Here is a 6,000-nt window from a genome sequence, read left to right as displayed (position 1 = left end):
TTTCAAATTTTTGACTTTTACTAGCATCATGTATTTTAAATACAGTGGTACCTCTACCTAAGAATCCCTCTACTTAAGAATTTTTTAGATAAGAACTGGGTGTTCAACATTTTTTTGCCTCTTCTTAAGAACCATTTTTTACTTAAGAACCTGACCACGGAAAAATTTCCCAGGAAATTTGAGAGCGGCACAAAGGCCCGGCCAGTTTCCTGCCATTCCCTCTGGGTTTCTCTCTCTGGTGCAGTGTATGGGAGGCAGCCTCACGCCAGGTGTATAGGAGGCGCGTGCTCCTCCTCGCCGCCTCAGTGTCCCTCTTTTTTATTTAAGCATTAAAGTTTTGGATTTTTTAAATTCCCCTCACCTCACCTTCTTCCTTCAGCAGTGACTGTCCTCCTCCTCTTCTTCCTCCTCCTCCTCCCACCCAAATTCCAAGCTTTTATTTCTTTCCTAATGGGTTTGCATGCATTATTTGCTCTTACATTGATTCCTATGGGAAAAATGGCTTCTTATTACAGACTTTTCTACTTAAGAACCTGGTCACGGAACGAATTAAGTTCTTAAGTAGAGGTACCACTGTATTATCATATCTTCACTTGACAAAAACAAATAAAATTATTATATGCTGTTTTATTGTACGCTGTGTTCAGTTCTGGAGACCTCACCTACAAAAAGATATTGACAAAATTGAAGGGGTCCAAAGACGGGCTACAAGAATGGTGGAAGGTCTTAAGCATAAAACGTATCAGGAAAGACTTCATGAACTCAATCTGTATAGTCTGGAGGACAGAAGGAAATGGGGGGACATAATCGAAACATTTAAATATGTTAAAGGGTTAAATAAGGTTCAGGAGGGAAGTGTTTTTAATAGGAAAGTGAACACAAGAACAAGGGGGCACAATCTGAAGTTAGTTGGGGGAAAGATCAAAAGCAACGTGAGAAAATATTATTTCACTGAAAGAGTAGTAGATCCTTGGAACAAACTTCCAGCAGACGTGGTTGGTAAATCCACAGTAACTGAATTTAAACATGCCTGGGATAAACATATATCCATTGTAAGATAAAATAAAGGAAATAGAATAAGGGCAGACTAGATGGACCATGAGGTCTTTTTCTGCCGTCAGTCAGTCTTCTATTGCTGTTGTTAGCCGCCTCGAGTCTGCGGAGAGGGGCGGCATACAAATCCAATAAATAAATAAATAATAAATAAATAAAATAATAATAATAATAATTTTGCTAGCTACCCGAAGGGTACGGTTCTCCATCTGGTAATGTAGGCCCTTCCAAGGAAAACGAGGGTTAAAGCAAGCCTAAGGCAGGAAGGGAACCCTGATTGTCATAAATACCCCCTTAAGAAGACTATAGCACCATTCTCAATTAAACCAGGCAGAAATTTCATGGACAGTCCTATACTTAAAGTCTTTAAGCCAGCCCTTCACTATGGCAACCGCTGGAATCTGTCTGCACACCCACCCACCCACACTCACACTCACACCCACACATTGCTGTTAAAGAATAAAGAGCTGCCGTGCGCAAATATATTTTACTAGGGACGTAGGAAGGGAATGGGGTTCTTGAGCTCAAATTTGGCTTGTGGCTTTCTCAGGAGTATCTAATGGGCTAAGAGGAGAATGCTGGACAAGATGAGAACCAGCAGGACCCTAAGGGTTTTGTTTGTTTTTGTCAGTCTATATGTTGTCAGCCTTTGACAACAATCAGAAATAAACTACAATTCAAAACGAAGATACAAAAATCTACTGACAGTACAAAGTGCCAACTTTTCTTTTCCCCCCCTTTTAATAAATTTTTTATTTAAAATGAAACAGACATATAAAAACACACAAACATTTTAAAAAATACGCATATTCGGGATGATTTACATCCCGATTTTTGTCAAAAGCACATACGGAGTTGTATATGGAGTTGTATTGTCAAAAGCACATACGGAGTTGTATATGTTTTTACATCAAATTGAAAACATTTTAGTCTATGTTCTCTGTAAATACTATACATTTTTATGTAAGAGAAAATGAAGAAAAGAAACATTTTAGAGAAGAACTTGAAAGAGAATAGGGAAAAAAAGACTTAAAAAAAGCGAGAAAATATAGTTTCCAATTTAAAAAAAGAGATGAACATATTAATGATTAATCTTTTAAACCTTGCATTCTATTTCACTTATTTGATTGTTTGTTTAAACCAAAGTGCCGACTTTTCAAGGACAAAGTTGAAACTGTTTCACACTTACTATGTGAATGCAGCAAAATTGCACAAACTGATTTCAAAGCTAGACATGATCAAGTTGCTAAATTATTCCACTGGTCATTATGTAAAAAATATGACATACCTGTATCTGAAAAATCGTGAAAGCACGAAGTGAAAAAAGGTTACTGAGAATGGGATGGTGAAGATCTTGTGGGACTTTATAATAAAAACAGATGGTCATTTAGAACATAACACCCCAAATATCACAGTTGTCGAGGGCTGAAGAGTAAAGTTTATTGATATCGCTGTACCAGGAGATGCCAGAGTCGAAGAAAAAAAGAACTGGAAAAAAATTACAAAATATGAACGAAAACGAACGAACGCTTTAGGGCTGTGCAGGACTTTTGAAACAGGAGCATCCAAGCGATCTCAATCAAATCACACAGGGTAGCGATCTCATCTTTTCCCCCTTCTAGGTTTTGTACCAATTTGGGTGGATATGTTTTATGGGCAGGAAAAGGACAGATCATAACATCTGGAAGCCAAAGGAGAGCCACTACTGGAAAATGATATGATCTGAATTCCGCTTGCAAACAAACACGTCATTGATGGTACAGTGGTAACTCTACTTATGAACGTCATCCGTTCTGTGACCAGGTTCTTAATAATAATTAATAATAATAATAATAATAATTTATTAGATTTGTATGCCGCCCCTCTCCAAAGACTCGGGGTGGCTCACAACACAATAAAAACAGTATTATACAGGCATAAATCTAATATTAAAAAAACCTAAAAACCCTATCATAATTAAAAACCAAACAGCACATACATACCAAACATAAATTATAATAAGCCTGGGGGAAAGGTGTCTCAAATCCCCCTTGCCTGGCGGTATAGGTGGGTCTTAAGTAGTTTACAGAAGACAAGGAGGGTGGGAGCAATTCTAATCTCCGGGGGGAGTTGATTCCAGAGGGCCGGGACCACCACAGAGAAGGCTCTTCCCCTGGGGCCCGCCAGACGACATTGTTTAGTCGACGGGACCCGGAGAAGGCCAACTCTGTGGGACCTTATCGGCCGCTGAGATTCATGCGGTAGCAGGCGGTTCCGGAGGTATTCTTAAGTAGAAAAGCTTGTAAGAAGAAGCAATTTTTCCCATAGGAATCAATGTAAAAGCAAATAATGTGTGTGATTGTGGAAACCACAGGGAGGATGGAGGCCGTTTCTTCCGAGGAGATTCTTGAGAGACCCCACAGAGGCTTCTCCCCGCCTTTTCTGGCCCTTTTTCCTCCCAGGAGATTCCTAGAGAGGCCCCACAGAGGCTTCTCCCTGCCTTTTCCGGTCCTATTTCCTCCCAGGAGATTCCTAGAGACGCCCCACAGAGGCTTCTCCCTGCCTTTTCCAGTCCTATTTCCTCCCAGGAGATTCCTAGAGAGGCCCCACAGAGGCTTCTCCCTGCCTTTTCCGGTCCTATTTCCTCCCAGGAGATTCCTAGAGACGCCCCACAGAGGCTTCTCCCTGCCTTTTCCAGTCCTATTTCCTCCCAGGAGATTCCTAGAGAGGCCCCATGGAGGCTTCTCCCTGCCTTTTCTGGTTACAGTTTTGGAGGCTCAGGTTTGTAAATGGAAAATGGTTCTTGAGAAAAGGCAAAAAAATCTTGAACACCAGGTTCTTATCTAGAAAAGTTCATAAGTAGAGGTGTTTTTACGTAGGGGTACCACTGTACACAGAAAGCCTTGTCTTAAAGCCCCCTTGGAGTAAAAAGTCTCTGTATCCTAAGAAGGTATTGCTTTATTTGTTTGTTTGTTTGTCAAATATAAGTATAAACAAATGTGTATAAAGCATACAGCAGTATGAATTTCAGCAGGTTCTGATCGGTTCTGGAGAGCCAGTTATGGAAATTTTGAATAGTTCAAAGAACCAGCAAATACCACCTCTGGCAGGCCCCAGAGTGGGGTGGAATGGAGATTTTGCAATATCTTTCCCCCAGGAATGGGGAGGGAATGGGGATTTTGCAGTATCCTAAACATTTGTTAGACCAATTCTAGAATACAGCTCACCTGCCTGGAACCTGCATTGCATATCAGGCATTAATACAATCGAGAAAGTCCAGAAATATTTCACCAGCATAGTCCTTCACTCCTCCGCTCGTAACTTATTCCACCAGACTTGAAATACTGGAATTTACAACTATTTCGCCTCCAAACTGATCTAACTGTAGTTCATAAAATCATATACCAAAATGTCCTTCCTATTAATGACTACTTCACCTTCAACCGCAGCAATACACGAGCACATAATAGATTCAAACGAAATGTAAACTGCTCTAAACTCAACTGCAGAAAATACGACTTCAGCAATAGGGTGATCAATGCCTGGAATGCACTACCTGACTCTGTGGTTTCTTCCCCAAACCCCAAAAACGTTAACCTTTGACTGTCTACAGTTGACCTCTCCCCATTTCTGAGAGGCCTGTAAGGGGCATGCATACGTGCATCTTTGTGCCTACTGTCCCTGTCCAACCCTCCCAAAGTGTCTTCTTTTATTGCTACATAGAATAGAATAGAATAGAATAGAATAGAATAGAATAGAACTCTTTATTGGCCAAGTGTGATTGCACACACAAAGAATTTGTCTTTGGTGCATATGCTCTCAGTGTACATAAAAGAAAATATAGATTTGTCAAGAATCATGTGGTACGACACTTAATGATTGTCATAGGTATCAAATAAGCAATGAGTAAACAATCAATATTAATACAAAATCTTAAGGATAAAAACAACAAGTTACCATCATACAGTTATAAGTGGGAAGAAATGGGTGATAGGAATGATGAGAAAAAAACCTAGTAGTAATAATAGTGCAGACTTAGTAATTGTTACTTTTTACTTATGTTATGTTTATACAAACTACTACTATACATGTTTGACAAATAAATAAAATAAAATAAAATAAAATAAAATAAAATAAAATAAAATAAAATAAAATAAAATACAATAAAATACAATAAAATAAAATAAAATAAAATAAAATAAAATAAAATAAAATAAAATAAAATAAAATAAAATAAAATAAAATAAAATAAAATAAAATAAAATAAAATAAAATAAAATAAAATAAAATAAAATAAAATAAAATAAAATAAAATAAAATAAAATAAAATAAAAAGTTGGGAATGGAGGTTTTGCAGCATCCTTCCCCTGCCATGCCCACCAAGTCATGCCCACAGAAACGGTAGAGAAAAACTTTGAATTTCTCCCCTGGAATACAGGAAATGGATATGAATAAACGGGGACAGTAGGACAGGGATGATAGAGATGTTGGTGCACTCGTGCACGCCCCTTACAGACTTCTTAGGAAAGGGGTGAGGATAACAATAGACAGTTTAAGGTTAAAGTTATGGGGGTTTAGGGAAGAAACCACCAAGTTAGGTAAATGCATTGTGTTGGAAAGATTTCTGCTTGTGCAAAAACCTAACCCTCAAATGATGTTTCAGAGAAAAGAGCCATTACAAGATGTGTGTCTACTTAACAAGCTGTTTTCCCACCTACCTATAAGCAAACATGTGGAGTGACTTAGCAGTCAGGAACAGGATGTTTAACCTTCTCTTTTCATACCTGTTCCCTGATCTAAATACTCTGCTCTGCAAACTGGAATGAGCTCCCACGGTTAAATCTAAATGCAATAATAAAAGAAAGCGGTACGGCTGTTTTGTTCCTTTACCGTTTATGTCTACATGAGGCCCATCTGGCTGTACACACGAGAACAAGTGCAGATTAAGAAGTACAGGTATACAGTATA

The sequence above is a fragment of the Erythrolamprus reginae genome, chromosome 5, assembly GCF_031021105.1.
Source record: "Erythrolamprus reginae isolate rEryReg1 chromosome 5, rEryReg1.hap1, whole genome shotgun sequence".
Taxonomy (NCBI): Eukaryota; Metazoa; Chordata; class Lepidosauria; order Squamata; family Dipsadidae; genus Erythrolamprus; species Erythrolamprus reginae.
This window is presented reverse-complemented; position numbering follows the sequence as displayed.